This window comes from Canis aureus, chromosome 11 (genome assembly GCF_053574225.1).
Source record: "Canis aureus isolate CA01 chromosome 11, VMU_Caureus_v.1.0, whole genome shotgun sequence".
In the NCBI taxonomy this organism is placed as follows: Eukaryota; Metazoa; Chordata; class Mammalia; order Carnivora; family Canidae; genus Canis; species Canis aureus.
In genome coordinates, this window is record NC_135621.1 from 45,366,289 (window position 1) to 45,384,211 (window position 17,923).

The 17,923-nt window shown below is 39.7% G+C and overlaps 1 long non-coding RNA gene across 1 annotated transcript in view; it reads right to left on the reverse strand.

The window, feature by feature from the left end:
- Window positions 1-336: 336 nt before the first annotated feature.
- Window positions 337-17,923, reverse strand: part of LOC144323984 (uncharacterized) — a 31,623-nt gene continuing 14,036 nt past the window's right edge. Inside the window, exons 2-3 of the long non-coding RNA XR_013389360.1 lie at window positions 11,646-11,763; window positions 337-537 (exon numbers count right to left, since the gene is read on the reverse strand). This is a non-coding gene — a long non-coding RNA (uncharacterized LOC144323984). The remainder of the gene's footprint in view (window positions 538-11,645; window positions 11,764-17,923) is intronic.

Sequence of the window (17,923 nt, forward strand, 5' to 3'; positions counted from 1 at the left end):
TGATGTTGACAGCTATGGGCCTCCCTCAATAACTCACTTTTTCTTCCATGCTTCAGCTTCTTTATCTGTAAAATGGGTATAATAACCTGTCCTACATAGATCACAGAGTTTTAGGAGATTCCAGTGAGGGTACATTTACTATTCTTTCTTATTCATGTAGGAGAAAAATGTGAGAAAGTGACTTTCAGTACAGGCAGTTATAGGAAAAGTGAAAGGGAAAATATAAATGATATTGGTTCTTAATGATGCATCATTAGGTAGGATTTAGCTCATTTTTTCAAATAGCTGTTTTGCTCTCTGGTACTGATGTTCCATAAATCTGTTGAGTCATTCCCATACATGGAAAATTAATTTATTGCCAATTTTTATGATATTACAAATCAAATGGCAGCGACTGTTCTTCCACAAATCCTGTAGCACATTCTACAAGTTCTTTTATTTTTTGCAAATCTGATCAGCAAATGGTGTTCTCATTTTTGTTTTCATTGGCTCTTCTCTGATTATCAATGTGTTGATTCCCGGTGTTTTAAAACATAACTGCAAGAAAATAAAAACATTATCCCTCATCCAAAAAACAGCCCAAATCCATGTTCCTTTTAAAGTGAAGTAGCACCATTTTTCTCATGATTGAAATACAAACAGGTATGTGTGTACAAATGTGAACCCACTGAAAAGCACCTTGCCAGAGATTTCTCCTTATACCTATTATCAGTGCAAAGAATGCGGGGGGGGGGGGGTTATCATGAAGACGAGACAACGAGACTCCTGCAATAACTAATAAACATGACAATTTGATTTATTAATGGTCCTCCACTGTAGTCTGTTGACAGATTTTTCTCTATGGAAAAATTACCATGGTTTAAATCTCTATCATATGGCACTTAATTCAATCGACAATATGTTACCAATTAGATCCTGCTTAAACTACCATCAGCCAGCAGACCACGGAACATGTTAAGTAGGATGACAATCAGATAACTAGTAAAATGCTTTGCGGCAGCTTTCTCAGGCCCAGGGTGCAGTGCTGAAGCAATGGAAAATGAAGAGAGTAAGGGCAAGTCTAGCATTTACTTCTCCCCATTCTGAAAAAAGAAGTTGTTTCAGGTTCTCCCGAAAGTGTACGAAGAGTTGGGTTTGAGTTGGTAGTTGTATCTGCTGATACTCGCTATCCCTCTTCCAACCCTCCATGCTCTTGCTTCCTCTGAGGATAAATTTGCAAACTGAGAGGCATTCTACTCCCAAATCCTCTCTAATGTGATAATGTAGAACTTCAACTCAGTCTTGATGTCCCATTTAGTCACGTGTTTTATGAGTTCACCTTTCTCCCAAGCACCAGCTGTTGACAGCGGTAAAAGAATTCTTGGTAAGTGGGATGAACTTCTTTTCTTATTTTTGTCTTGGAATCGGGCTGTAGCCTGTCAGTGCACTGTTGCAAGAGATAGAAACCGAATTGCGTTGTGCTAAACAAAAGGGCAATCTTTTGGAACAATGGGGGTTGGGGGGGAGGGGTGGCGCTGACCAGGTAGGTATAAAGTAGAGTAGCAAGTGAAGGGGTCTGAAGGCCAAGCACCCAAAACCAGTACGAACACCATTAAGAACAACAGTAATAGAACGTAAAGACTGCTAACTCTGGGAAACGAACTAGGGGTGGTAGAAGGGGAGGAGGGCGGGGGGTGGGAGTGAATGGGTGACGGGCACTGGGTGTTATTCTGTATGTTAGTAAATTGAACACCAATAAAAAATAAATTAAAAAAAAAAAAAAAAGAACAACAGTAATAGGAACTTGAACACAGTTTGCGCCATGTAAGGTGGCCACCACTGTGACAGATATGACCTCAGTTGTTCCCACTTTGGGGCATTACTTAGGTAAAATACAGAATCTCAGAGAAGGGAGAGTGTGATGAGCTGCTTCTAGGTCACATGCCTGTTCCCAGAAAAGGGTCAGGTCTGTCCATTTGACTTCAGATTCTACTTCCCAGGGCTATGTACAGGAAGGCATCCTCAAAAGGAAGAATGCAGTGACAACAGGAAGGGGTGGATAGTTGGAAGGTGACAGCAAAAAATGGCAAAGGTCTGCCCCATAGTTACTGCACTGCAGCCTCTGAGTGGAGGCTGGTTAGTTATAAATGAGAGAGATCAGCCATTGGTGGTTTGTTTCCATAGATAGGTGCACAAAAGGGGGAACTAGGAGACAGACCCCACTGCTTCCCACATTCTCATTCTGGCCACTTTGCATCTATAGCTTTACTTGGCTTCTATAGCATGAGACCCAGGAATTTTCTTGAAGATCTGAGCAATAATATGGAACTTCCTTCTAAATCTTTTCCCTTTAAATCTAAGTACTGTTTCCTCAGCTCTTACCTATGCCAAGTCCTTTTCTGAGTCCTCATAACCACTCTACAAAGTAGATATTCACATGTAGAGAATAGAGGTTTAAGGTTAAGTGACCTGCCCAAGTACATACAGTTAGAGGGAGGTTCAAACCGAGGCCTCCATCCCAGCCAGCCTTAAGATGGTCCTGAGTCTAGGCTGTGCAGCAGCAGTACACATGGCAGTATTTGAATAAAACCCCTTTTCCTCCAGGACACCACACTGTGTGTTGTGTGTGTGTGTACATGTGCATGCATGTATGTGCTATAGGCACACATAACCAGGAAAAATGCTGAGAGGAAAGTTAAGGGCTCAGAGAAAAAACATCCCATATGTTATAACTTTGCCTGGGCTGTCCCTGTTTCTAAATACCGTGACAATATTTTTTGAAGCAAAGATCAAAGGACATATGGTCTGACTCATGGGTTGACAAAGGGAAAAATATTTGAAATTGGAAATATCTGGCACAATTTGAGATGTGTGGCTACAATCATTCTCAGAGCACCTGGAAATCATGGAGTTCTTTTTGAAACACTTTGAAATAGTGGCATATTAAATCCCATTCTCCAAACTAGGAATAATTTTATCAGCTAAAATGAGGACTGTTGGATATATTGGCTATTTGGTTCCATAGCTGTGAAACTTCTTGCTCATGAAAATAACAAAGGTGTGAAATCTGTTTACATCACCTGTAAAATCATTAGAAATAATAAGAGAATTCTTTATACAAAAATAAATAGATTTCTTATGGCAAAAATAACCAGTAAGAAAATATAATGAGAAAAAGGGGATATAATTCACAAAAACCACTGCAATTTAAATACCTAGAAAAGAACCTAAGAGAAAACACATGAGACTATATGAAAAAAAAATCTACTTAGGTTTGTGAAACATAAATGAAAATGCATAATATGTGGAGACTAGATAAGCAGACTCAGTATATACTCTCACCAAACTAATTTCTATGCCAAAAATATATAAAATAAAATTTCCAGTACAGTTGGGGAAGAAGGGGACCTGATAAAATTCCAATCTAAAATTCTGATGAATTTTAGATTAGAATAACCAGGATATTCTTGGGGAGAAAAAAGAAGAAAAGGTGTGGGGGTGGGCAGGCATAGTGCTTGCCTTGGGGGGTATGAAAGTTTCAGTGGTCACATGGTTCCAGGTGGATAAACAGATCAATAGGAGAGAAGAGAAAGTTCACACACATGTACACTCACACATGCAAATTTAGTAAATGATAAATGTATTGAATTGGTAATACCAAGAATGAGGACAATAATATCGGGAATGGTCAGTCCTCATTTGACTTGATTCTTTGGCAGATCTGACACAGTTTTTTGCTCTTTCTTTACCAAAGCAACTTCCATCTCTGCCTCCAGAGCATCATTTTCTTACTTCTCTTCCTATCTCACTGGGCACTCTGTCACCACCTCCTTTTTGTGTTCCTTCTCCAACTCTTGTACATCTCTAGATGGTAGAGTGCCCAGGGCTCAGTCCTCCAACTTCTCTCCTCCATTTGTGCTAATTTCCTGGGACATCTGGTCTGATATGACCTTGGAAACACCAACAATGCCCACACTTACTTCTCCCAGCCCTGATCTCTTTTCTGACTAGATACAAGGCTACCCAGAAACACTCAATGTCTCTATTTGAATGTATATTTAGCCTCCTAATCTTAACATGTCCAAAACAGAATTCCTGATTTCCCTGCCTCCAAGCTTCTCCTCCTGTAGTTTCCTTTCTTGTCACTAACAGCCCCCTCTGTTCTTCCAGTGTCAGGCCAACTCCATCCTTCACGTCTTGCTTTCACCACACACATCTAATCCATCAGCAAATCCCATCCATGTGTCCTTTGAAATACATCTAGAACTGAATCACTTCTCACCTGTTCAGCCTCTACCGCTCTGGTGTCTTAGCTGCTCTGCATGCTGCTTTCCTGTCTACGTTCCGTACTCTGTTCTCAGCACAGACCCAGAGGAATTCTTATAGAACAGGTCAAATCATGTGATTGCTCAAACCCCTCTAAAAGCCTCCTTCCTCGCTGTTCCAGTTATCTGTTGCTGCATAACCAACTATCCCAAAACATGGTGGCTTAAGACAGCATTTCAATTTTTCTCAAGATACTATGGATCAGGAATTGGGACATTTAGGTGTTGAACGGTCTGGGGGATCTCCTTCTGCTTCTTTACCTGGAGCCTGGTGCCTTGTGGATCTTTGTACTTTCTGTCTCTTCAGGTGGCATCCCTTCTTCCAGTGCTCTCTATGTGGCTTGGGCTTCTCACAGAGTGGTGGCTTTGGAGTGGTTGCATTTTTTCCATTGTGATTGTCTTCTATGAGTCAGGAAGAAGAAGCTGCCACACCAGTTAGGGGCTACCCCCAAAACCATTATAGCATCTATTCTACCATATTTTCTTGGCCAAAGCAGTTACTAGGAACGCCTGGGTGGCTCAGCAGTTGAGTGTCTGCCTTTGGCTCAGGGTGTGATCCCACGGTCCCGGGATCGAGTCTTGAATTGGGCTCCCTGCATGGAGCCCGCTTCTCCCTCTGCCTACATCTCTGCCTTTCTCTTTCTGTGTCTCATGAATAAATAAATAAAATCTTTTTTAAAAAATTAAAAAAACAAAGCAGTTACTAGGCCTGCTGAGATTCAAAGAGGTTGATGGTATGGCAATCCCTTATTGCAAACAAGCACATGGGATGTGGCTGTGGCCATCTTTGGGGAATGTAATCTGCTATGCTCATCCAGTGCCAAAATCCCAAATGCTTACCATAACCCATTAGGTCCTCCATGATCTGACTCCTGCCACCCCTCTGACTCCTGGTCCCATTTCCCCTAATTTGTGATGTTACTTCAGCTAGATGTCTCTGCCATTCTTCAAACACATCAACTATAATCTGACCTCATGGCCTAGCACCTACTGTTCCCTCTGCCTGGAATGCCCTTCCTTGGGTACACAGATTGCCTCTCACTTCCTTCAGCTCTCTACCCTAATACCACCATTTCAAAGAGAACTTCCTTGACCTTGACCATTCTAGGTAAAATAGCCATTCCAGCCTCTCCTCATCCACTGCATTAAGCACCACCTAACATACTACATGTTTAATTGTCCTAATTGCCTCTCCTCATTATAATGTAACATATCTCCAGGACCTAGAAAAACGTCTGCTCATCATAGGCTCCAGATAAGGATTTGTTGAATTAATGTATGATTAGAAAAGTAACTTTCCAGTAAACAATATTAGGACACTGCCTAATTGTTGGGAGTGGTTGGAAGTAGAGTAAAATTAGATGCATACTAAGCTAAAATAAGTTCTAGAAAGATTTCAATGTATTATAATAAAGCTTGAAAATTACTAGAGAAAATTTAGGTACAGACTAAGTAATCTTGAGGTGAGCAAGGTTTTTGTAAGTCTATACTAAATAAATGAAATATAAACAAAAATAAGGATAGATTTGTCTCTGTCAAAGACACCACTCACAAAAAATGAACAGCAAACTTGGAATACTTTGATATATAATGTGTGATGCTATCATTAATACATAAAAAGCTCTGTCAAATAAACTCAAAAGAGAAAAATATATATAAATGCCTAATAAGCATTTGGGAAGAAAAATTCTACCAGCTGTGTGGTAGCGGGCAAGCCACTCAGTTCTATAAAAGTGGATGCCATGTGGCTTCAGTGAGCAAATATCTGTACCTTTCTTAGAATAACACTTGGCATATAGTAGGTGCTTAATAACCACTGGCCTTTAATATTATTGTTATCTCCTAATGCAACGCATGACGCATAGATGGAACCTCTAAGTGTTTATTAATTATTTCATTCTTTCATTCCTTGGGGTGTACCTGTTAGATCACTTCAGAGGCAGCACTCTGCTTTCTTCCCCCATTGACTCAAAAATATAATAAAAAGAAGGTGAAGTAGAAGCAAGAAGTAGTTCTTGAGAACTATATTTTAAAAGGCAGGTTCCCCCAAGAAAACTGCATTTATATCATATCAATAATACTGACCGTGAAAATCACACTCATTTGAGTAGTTAAGGGCCGAGAAAGCACCGTGTCATACATTGAACGGACACTTCCTCTCCTCTGTTTGGTTAAAAAATAATAATAATCATAATTAAGTGTGTCTGTGGGGTCTGAATTTCACAGGAGTAGTGCGCTGCCCTGCTCTTAAAGATGTTGGAGCTATTGGGGAACTGGATTGTTGAGTCCATCTTTTTGTTTTTCAAATAGAATATTTACAGTCTGAGGTCAGAGAAGCTCTGGGCTGAAAATGTTCCTGTGGAATTTCTGGCCATTAATTTTATGAGTCTGTTATTCAATCTTCATTGTCGTCTGGCCTGCAATTATATTTTTGTGCTTTAGGAGATGCTCCACAGTCTTTGTTTAGAAATAAAGAATGAGCAGTTAACCTTCCTGACTGGTAAATGCCCTTCTGCTGACTCAACTGAGATCTTTGAGTATTGACGATGCCTCAGTTGGGTTATCCTGTGAGGCAGCCCAGTGATCTCGTCTTTTCAAACTACATGAAATGATTTCACTCATGAACCTTCTGAAAGGACCCCAGAAAACTTCGTACTTCAAGGCTTCCTGGAAATCAGCTTTTGAAACTGCCTCTTTTTTTTTTTTTTTTTTTTCATATGATCAAGTTGAAACTGCCTCTTAAGAAACAAAGGGCCACAGGGCTTTTATTTCAGGACAATGAATAATTCTGAGGGCTGTAGTAAGATTGGTGCAGGCAATGAGTTGCACAGGGGCACACTGCCCACTGTGTGAGTAGGGACTGAGGTCCAGCCCACACTCCATTTGCCCAGAGGAAGGGATGCTTTTTCTCTATTGTCACAAAGGCACTAGCGTCTTAATAAGCTCTGGGCCCACAGGGCTGCACTCTTGAGAGTGAGTGTCTCTTATGCATATACATAGGACAGGCCTGGGTGAGAGAAGTGTCCTGTGTGGCAGAAATCTGTGGTATAGGAAAGGCAGGAATGGGGAGCTGGCATGGAGCCTTGCCCACAGAGCAGTCTTGAGCAAATCAGCTTTAGGAAGGATGACATCCACAAAAAGAAGCGGTATCATGCAGCTTCTGACTGTATCATGCAGCTTCTAGAAACTTCTAGAAAATTCGTTGCATACCCTACCCAAGTTTGGAGACTTCTGTGTTAATTGTTATGTTTTACATGCCACGTGCCTTAACTAAGAGGGAGCTACTGAAAGTGTGACCAACACAACATGGCTCCCTTAGGACAAAGATTCATGTCGGTGACACTCAGCCATGACACACCTCCTTCTCATGGGCAGTGCAATTTGTATGGGGCAGAACCACATAGAGGCCATTGAAAGGCTTTGATGAGTGTTAGATCTCAACTCAAATCCCAGCTGTGCCTCCTAGTATAAACTAACATTAAGGATCACTCATTCAGCACTTCCTGTGCACCAGGCACCACGAGCTGTGTAACTGTGGGCAAATTGCTTCCTTCTCTGAGTCTTGGTTTACTCTTCAGTTCAAATAGGGGTAATAATACACGTGGGTTGCTGTGAGGATTTAATGAGGCCGTATGCAATGCATTCAGAGTACCTGGAACACACGGAGTCTTCAGTAAAAAGTAGCTATTTTTTCTTATTTGGACACTGGACCCGTATCAACGTTAACGTGCCTATTACTTGAAGAACAAGTAAATTAGACATGTTGGGAGGAGGGTTAATTCCTGAGATTGGTGGAGCATTTTGTGAATAACAATAGTAATTTTCTAAATGGCTCTGAGCAACTTGGGAAAGAGCATGCATGTAGCACAGGCCCTGTTGGTTTCCTGGAGAGTAAATTGCCCATTGGAATGGCCTGACCATTACTTGCTCATAATGCGGACTGTTTTATATATATACTTAGTTATAGCACATTTGCCAGGAAAACTACTAGGCGGATGTTTTTGCCTAAATAGCCAATCTTTTTTTGTCTTGAATAAAGTGTCAAATAACTGTATATGATTTAGATTTTATGTTCAGCTGATTATTTACATCAGGAAGCATCAATCCAGAGTAATTGGCAAGTGGGTACACATTCAAATGATATGATGATATCTCTGCTACATTTTCCTATGATTCTGGGGAGAAAATCATTAGGGATTCTTGTTTCAGAATCTCATCAAAATAGATCCTTTGGTTTAGTTAAGTGGTTGCTGCTGCGAAGTTTGTCGATGGTGGGAATGTAGCTGAAACCGGGGAGCCTCTGACCTATTAGCTACAGGCCGGTATTTTGCCCAGCTGCTCTCCTGGTACCACATTCCTCGCTGGACTTAGTGGATGAGTAGCTTGGGTTAGCAAAGGCGACAGATGGACTGAAGATGCCTGACCGTTTACCCTGACCTCTGACCCAATTCCCTCTGTCTGTACTCCAGAAATGTGTCTATGGGAAAGATAAACAGATTAAATATCTCAGTATTGAACCTTAGAGGTCATCTATTCTAACCATACTCTTTCCAACACATTTCAGTAAGTGGTCATCGATTCAGTTTAACTACCTCTGGCAACAAAAACCTCATGGCCCCTTGGCATGGTCATTTTTTTTTTTCAAAGAGTTCCAATTACTTGAAAGTCCTTCATTTCAAAGTGAGATCAGTCTCTTTGTCATTTTGACTCTTGTTTCTCATTTTGCCTTCTGGTGTCACAGTGAATAAATACAAGAATATGAGACTGACTTAGGCAAACAGATCATAATTCTCTGTATTCCAAGCATCCTCTGAGCCAAATAACAATAACCAACATTTATTAATCTCTAGTGGCATGGGTTAGAAGAAGTAGGCTCTGGAAAACTCATTGCTTGAACTCTGAAATTAACCTGCCTCGAGTGGGTCACTCTGGTCATCCTTAACCCACCATGAAAAACATCAGAAGCCCCTTGAGAGTTTTTCCTATGAGAATGAGCAAGGCAGGGAGGAAGAGTGTGGGGAGGTGGGGGGAGGGAGAGAGAAAGGGAGAGAGAGAGAGAGAGAGAGAGAGAGGCAGTATTGTTCGTACTAAGGCAACTAGCAGAGAGGGTCAAAGATCTACCTGGTTCACGATTGTCTCTAATGCCAACTCCTCCGTGGGATGTATGCCATCCCAAGAGTTCCCATGCCTCTACGTAACTTATCAGCATCTAGCTGGGAGCAGGAACTTTCTCAGGGCTGCTCTTCCCAAGTCTTGTTTATTCAGACATTCAAAGCACTCTTATGGCAGGGGTGGGATGCAGTGGTTGAAGCTCAGAGGTCAGGCAAAATAGGGCTGAGGGTCACCTGAGTTCTGTGAGTCAGCAAGAAGTAACTGCAAGGAATCAAAAGACTTCCAGTCTGGTTCCGGCTTTACCACCCAGCAGCTATGTGACCTTGGGCAAGCATCCTCAACGTTTTTGTGCTGAGATGTTTCTTATGTACTAAAGGCAAATAAATAACCACCACCACCACCATCCCACCTACACCATAGCAATGATCTGAGAATCAGACAAGACAACAGAAGTAAATGACAATGAGTGCCCAGCTGAGGTGACAGAGGGATCAGAACTGAACATTCTGATTGAAATGTGAGAAATGCAGGTCAGTAATCCTGGATTTTCTAAACAGCCGAATCATGGGCATCAAACACCTGGCTGCATCATTTACTTTTCCTCTAGATGAATTGTAATTGCAGACTTACCTCCTAGAGATGACGGAATGATGCACTGCTGTGCCACCACCCAGCATTGCCGACAGTATTCCTATAACCTCGCAAGCAGCTGGCAGCTCATTGAAGCAAATTTATATGCATCAGCACTGTTTTCATCTTATACTTTAAGCAACTTTAATTAATAATACCCTCCTTTCCCAGAGTGTCAACACAACTCCACCTTTTCATTTTGAAAGAACTTAAATAAATACAGAAATAAAATATTCAATTATTGGAACTAGAAATGAGAAAATATAATTGATTTGAGAGGTTTTTGCTACAAAAATTCCCCAGGGCCACTGACTACATTTTATTAAAAAATATCACACACTTATATTTCTACATTTCTTATGTAATAATTTTGAGTTTCTCAGGGGGAAAATAGTATTATTGAAGGAAAAATAATTATGACAAGTGTTAAAGATTAGTGCGCCAGATTCCCCTGGTGTGCAACCAACATCCCGGGAGTAAGTTAAGTGCCTTAGGAAGCGACGTGAACTCTTGTCATTGAGTAAATTACTGCTTCGATGCACTAACAAGGACCCTAGTGGATTGGAAGAGTTCATTCAGCTTCCCAGAGCACCAAGCCTAATCCCCGTGCAGCATTTGTGCTCTGAGAGAATCTGGATCTGTGTTCATCCACATCTATTTCTATCTTCTAAGAATAGGCACTCCTTCAGGGTAGAGCCCATATCTTTACAATTATAATTGGTGTCTGGCCCGGCCCCATGCTTCTGAGAGCCCAGTACACACTCCTCTGGCTTCTTGAGAAGAATGTGCCTTGCCACTGATCAATGCCTAAATTGCCCTGATAATGTTTCTCTGCCTCCCTGCTAAAAGAGTATCACAACTTCCTGACAGGCACCAATACTTTGATGAGAAAATCCAGCTCTTTCCCCCAGCATTCTCTGCACATCCCCTTCAACTTATGCAACGAATACACAAAGTGTGCAGTAAGTTGACCATAGTCTACTCAGTCACTTAATATGTAGTATCCTCTTCTTCTTTGGGGGTTCAGAGTTATTAGATACTGGAAATCCAATCCAGAAGCCCAGTCCATTCCCGAAAGGCCAACAACAGAGTTATAAGCAAGCTGCGATCTCAAGTGTGAGGGCATAGAGCCTGGAGAACCCAGCCTCACTGGTGATAAGGAAACACAGAGAAGTCAGAGTCCTCACTTTGTGTTTCCTGAGCAATTCATCAGCATCCTTATGTGGCCTGCTAAACCCTGTTAGACTTGGACCCTGCCTACTTCCACAGGCTCGCACAGAGCCTACCCCGGCTTGGCAGTCCGCCCCAGCCACCCGGATCGTTTCTCCACCTGAAGTCTGCACATGTGTTCCTTCAGTCTGGAACTCTCTTTCCACACCTGGTTGATGCCTCTTCCAGGTCTCATCTTCTCTTTTGCTTCTCCAAGGAGCACCCCCTTTCATGACATGCTCCATTCTCCTATGTCCTTTCAATATTATAATTTTTTTCATCAAAGTAGTACCTTTATCTGGTAATCATTCAATGTTGGAAGAGACAGCCTCTGGCCCTTCTGCTCTGCACTCGTGTATTATTTCTCAGAGTCACCTTCTTTTCACTTACCAACAGCAGGTGTGCCAGTACCATTCGAGGCACAAGGGTACAATGTTGGACAAAGGAGATAGACAAGGTCCCATTCTAAGAGGTTGTTTCCATTTTCATTTCTTCTATTCTTTCCTCCCTATAAACAATATGCCATCAACTCTCTCTTTTTAAAAATGTATCAATAAAGGATACTATTTGCACACTCTTCAGTATGAAAGCTGATCATTTAGTCCAGTCCTACCACCCTCCCTACCTTCCCAATCCTGGCTGTTCTCCGTGTCTGACATTTGTATTGCAATCTTTTGTTATATTTATTATCTATTGTTCTTCCCATGTTTATACTTGTGATATAAAGTATTATAATTAATCTATTTCTTATTTCATTAACTTTTGATAATGTTGTATCTCTTGATTTCTCACTTTGAAAAGTAAAATTATTGATGCCTCTGCCCCTTTTTTTTTAAGATTTTATTTATTTATTCATGAGAGACACAGAGAGAGAGATAGAGCACGAAGCAGAGACACAGGCAAAGGGAGAAGCAGGCTCCATGCAGGGAGCCCGATGTGGGACTCGATCCTTGGCCCCCAGGATCACACCCTGGGCCAAAGTCCGTGCCAAACCGCTGAGCCTCCCAGGCTGCCCTGCCTCTGCCCTTTTATTGACCTTTCAAATCTCCTTTTGTCAGATAAACATATACCTTACATTTTGTCCTAAAGTTGCAACCAAATCTCCATGATTCATCCATAGATTGATCATGTCATGTGTTAGGAGTATATTCTTTTTGAGAAGCCTAATATTGTAACCCCTGGGTCAATTGAGAGAGGATGTTCCCATCATGGTTCAGTGGAATTTCTCTCGCTTTGTTTTTATCTTCCAATATTGCCACATTTTAGTTTGCTTTGTGTGTTAATTATGATTTTATTAAACATTCATTTTATTATACATTCCTTATCCTACCAGTGATCCCTGGAGTTCCCAATGGGAGCAATTGGGGTTCTTTTGCATTACTTGTCTTTGTGATTAGTTTTCCCCAAGCCTGTCTTTTCTGTCAGGTCCCCCTTTACTCCTGGACACCTCCATCCCCCCATCTCCCCACCTTCCTTCTGTTCCAATCTGTACTGGTCGCCCTCTGAGCCTTTTATTCAATTGTCATAGTGCAAATTTTCCCCACTGCTCTCAGGAGTCTGGATTTTAACTACAGTTTCCTGGACCCCAAAATCTTCTTCTTATTCTACTCTTTCATTTCTCTTGGCATATCTTCAAATACTTTTCAAGGAGAGAATGTATGGTAGATAAACTTTCTGGGATCTTTTTGTTTGAAAATATTATTCTGCCCTTATACTTGATTGGTATCTGGCTGGGTATAGAAGCCTTAGAAGTTTCTTTTTATCCTTGGTGTTCTGATACATCAAAAATGTTTCTAGGTATGGCTCTCTTTTCTTTAATTGTTCTGGGTATTCAGAAGCTTTTTTAATTCTGAAGAATTTTGTCCTTCAGCTTTGGAACTTTTTTCTTCAAGTATTTTTTTGTGATAATTTTTTTTATCTCCAACATTGCATGTGAGACCTCCTAGGCTGAACTTCTGGTTTCTAGACTGATCTTTTGTTTCATAGTTTTCAATTCTTTGTCTTTTTCTCCCTATATTTTAAGAGAGTAGAGAAAGTCTTTGGGTTTATTTTTTAGTCTTCTGTAATTAATTTTTTTTGTAGGAGTATTGTTTTTTTTAATCTGCAAGCATTCTCTTTCATTCTCTAATTGTTTCTTTTTCTTAGCATTTTGTCCCAATTTTAAGGATATCATATTTTCTCCAAAATCCCCCTGGCATGTTAATTAGAGTGTTTTTAATATTGTTTTCTATTTCCTAATTGTCTTTCTCCCCCTTTCTGGGTTAGTTTTTGTCTTTTTTATTGGTGTGTGTGTGTGTGTGTGTGTGTTCTGGGTTTTTTGGTTTTTGTTTTTTGTCTTTTTCATGACAGTTCTCCTTGTATGCCTGGTAATCCTTAGTTTTGCATTTCCATTTAAGGGAGAAGAATTAAGTGACTTGTATATTTCTGGTATTTATCTTTTGTAGGTCTGTTTTCTGGCTAGATCTCTCTACTTTAGAACTGTAAGTAGGATGGAGTAGGGTGTGTCTGCTAGGAAGATTTGCTTTAGGGTGGCATGACAGTGAGCAAGAATCATCCTGAAGACTTCCAAATGCTGAAATGAGCAAGGCTTTATCCTAGTACTCCAAATATTAATGCCACTTTACAAAGAGGAAACTGAAGCTCAGAGGCTTGCCTGTGCTTAAATAGCTAGAAAGTGATTAAGACAAAATCTGAACTGCAGTTTGCCTGATGAACACATTTATTATCATTTGACGAAACCAAATAAATTTCAGTGTAAATTGAAAATTAGTATTAAATGAATAATTAGTTCTATCTTCTGTATGAATATACACTTTCATGTGCTATCTATGTCAAACTTCTGCCTTGATGGTCATATCTACAGTGGCATACCAGGGACTCTGCACCTTTCCATCTATGTAACAAACCTTCTTTTTCTCTTAAACAATTAATCTACTCTCTGCTATTAAAGAAAATGAGATAATTAAATTTCACTCACACTCAGAAGGCATCTAAGCAGAATTAACAGTTTCAGAGGAACTATGTGCTATGGAACTGGAGGGAATAATTTATCCCTGAATTGGGCAGGCCCCGAGATGGTAGAAATTTCTTTAATTATTTTTACTAGATGTTAAGAAAGCCACATTCTTTCTAAGATTCTGCCCTGATTCTGAAGGTCATGGCTACTTCACTTTTTAAAAAATCCATTTTTTGAAAAAACTGTTGACAACAAATAATGATTTTGTTATTAGAAAATTACTTATAAAAGATCAAAAGTAAGTATTTATCACTTAGTATGTACTAGACACTATGAAATTAAACATGATTTCTTAATTCAATATTCCCCACACCTTTCTGGGAGGTGGTACTAGATGTTCCATGACAAATGCATTTCAAGGTCAAATAAGTTTGATCAAATTTGGATTAAATAAAGTTAGTTTTCTTTTGCTGCTGGTCTTCTCGGAGTCTTTCATTGCTAATACTTAGCATTGTGAATCTCTTGGAGATTCACAATTTGGGAAATGCACATTTTGGGAAATGCTTAATTTAGAAAACACACATTTTGAGAGACATTAACTTAATTTATTAAAGAGCCATTTTGCTTTCCTCTCCTCTCCAGAGACATATTCTCAATTACACGTGTTTGGGCCATGTCTCCCAGCCATGTGGCATTTCATTCCAGAATAATATTCAGTTTTCACTACTTTGGATTGGGTAACTTCACTACTATATTCATCTTCATTCTCTGCTTTTGTGCTATGACCATCTTTAATTTGCAGCCAGCCTCCCTCCCAAACACCCTTCCTTGAGTGATGTTGTATTTTAATACAATTCCCTCATCTGGAAAATATCAACACACAAACACATTAGGCTTTAGTGAGAAATGAAAAAGAAAAATGACAGCCTACCTATTACATGAAGGTGACAATAAAATCACTGAAATAAAGTTTCTGCTTTTAGAGAGTTCTCTCATGGCCACCTTAGCCTTTAGTAAATAATACCCCATTTTGGTAGACAACAAAATCAAAACTATACAAAGACTCAAGATCTAGGATAATCACAGAATGTCCAACAGAAAAGGTTACAAGAGGATTCCAGTTGTGTAAATACAGAAAAGGTAATATGAGACAGTAACAAGATGCACCAATCTCTTGAAAATGAATTTCCCCAATTTGTGACAAAATATCATGTGTTTGTTAGTAATTTGACTGATGCCTCCTCTTCCATCCATCACCTTGTTTAGTTTATGGCACCACTGCCCATTAATCTGCCATAGTGGGAACTTCAAAGCCATCCTCATCCCTTTGCTTACTTCTCTGATTTGAGCGAATCTCTTCCTCAACTGGCTAATTTCATCCTTTAATATTGAGTTCAAAGCCTTTACCAGCTCACTTTCTAAACAAATATATTCACCCAACAAGCATTTGAGAATTTCATATGCCAGGCATTATCCAGGCTTGCCAACTGGTAGTGTGCAGAGCAAATATATAAGAACTTCATTTATATACCTTCACTATGGGAAAGCACTGCTATAGATGATATGATCCCTCCTCCTTCATCACCATCATCTTTGGAATGGGTATTTTACACCACTTTACCTTCACACTTAAACATTGGTATTAGCAGTCCTTGCATCAATTTCTACACAGACTGGTCAGATTACATTAAAAGGCTAAAGTAAATGAAGTGAAGGATTGTTTAATCTCATAATATCTTCCGAAGCTACATTTTAATTGTTTCAAGAAATTTAACAGGGGATTTATTTCCATCCCTCAGGTAAGTGAGGGTAACCAGAACTACTTGGGTAAATGTGGGCCTAACCCTTCAGACTTTGGGTTTCTCCTTGGTTAAGTATTCACAGGGAAAAACCAAAATCAAAATCAAAACCTTGTCTTAGTAGTCTAGGCAGCAGGACCATTAAGTAACTTAATAAATTTTATTCTTATTTAATTTCATTTCTACTCCATAAAAGAGCCTCAAGTGTAATGATTTGTGTGGAAGGCCTTGGTTGGGTTGTTAGAATCTTTAATGAGGGTCAATTCTGTAACATGGTTACCCACTAAGTGTGTCTAGTCAGAGATTTTGTGGAAACACATATTCTATTTGGGCCTAGAAGGTTAACTTTTCACAGTCTTACACTTGCAGGAGTGTTACCTTTCATTTTCTCAATTATAAGCTTCTGTAAGAAGTTCTCAATACCTGGTAGTGCCTCCTTTTCTGGATGATTTATTGAACATCATCACTGACACGACCAGGTGCTATCCCTTTGCTGCCAGACTCTTCTGCTCCTGTTCCGACGGGTTGGTTTTGATGCTTGCTAACCTAATTGTTTTAATTAGATCTTTAGTCTTTATTCTTACCAGGATAGTCTTTGAAAGCATAATCTGCCTCATTTTAACAGAGCAATTCTGTGGAATAACTACAGGCCTATTAATTTGCTGGATGTTCTTTCAAAGCTTCACAACAACCTTCTCCATAATAAAGTGAGTCTTAAATTTCTCTACCTAATATTTTATGTGGAGAGCACACAGATTCCAGGATTGGCTGACATGAACCCTGTTGCTCGTTTGTGGCTTCAGGTTAAGTACTTTGCCCCTGTAAACTACAGTTCCTCCCCTTTAAAGCAGGGGTAATGACAGTGCCTACCTCATTTGGTTGTTGTTGTTTTTTTTTTTTTTTTTTTCATTTGGTTGTTATATGAATCAAATTAGAGCATGTGTGCATATTGCCTGCTACATTGTAAACACTCAATACTTGCTAACAAGCAACTATTGAACCATAATTAACTATTGTTAAACCCTCTCATTGTTGTGCCAAGTCTGCCAAGAATAATATAACATTGTTTACTACTTTTATTGACTTTTCACAAAGTTTTGACTCTAGGGTCATGACTAGGTTAGGACTTAAGCAGCATGAGGTCAATGAAGACTCCTAGTTATTGATGTTTAAATGAACCTGCTTTCAAGTGCCCAACAGGCAGAATTGGCAGGAATAGTCTCCTGAAGAGGATAATCTCTAGATGTGTAAAAACAAGGCCAAGTGGTTTAAACTAGGGCTAGAACAATGGGAGTCCTAAGGGTAATCACAGGGACTTTTTGCTAGTGCACCTTTGGCTTTACCTGTGTGTAAAGAGGGAGGTAATAAAGGCATTAAAACAATTAGGGTAATTGTAGAAATTCAAACACATGAAGTCTTACACATCTATGCACGGAAGCATGCTTTAAGGCTACATGTGGGCAGAGCCAGAATTTTCCCTAATTGAAGTTTTTAATTGACCCCAGAATGCAAGGAAGTATTCCACTGGGTCCCTGACTTCTATAGCATAAACAATGCTAAGATTTGGGTATGGAAAAATTACAAAGCAGGTACTGCCAGGACCCCAAAGCCATGACCTAAGAGTTCCTTTCTAAAATACAACACCAGAAAAAAACCTCATAACTATAATCATTTTAAATCTGAAATAGTTATCTTTGGCAGATGTTATTAAATATTTAAATAGTTCATATTGAATAACAATAGCTGCCATTTGATTGTGCTTACACTAGATGCCAACTCTGTATTATATTTTTGCAATATTCTATTTATTTGTCAACAAAGAATCCATAATCATCATTTACATTTTACCAGTGAGAGAAGTGGGAATCAGAAAGTTTAAGTAAGCTACCTAAAATCACACTGCTACTAGAAGC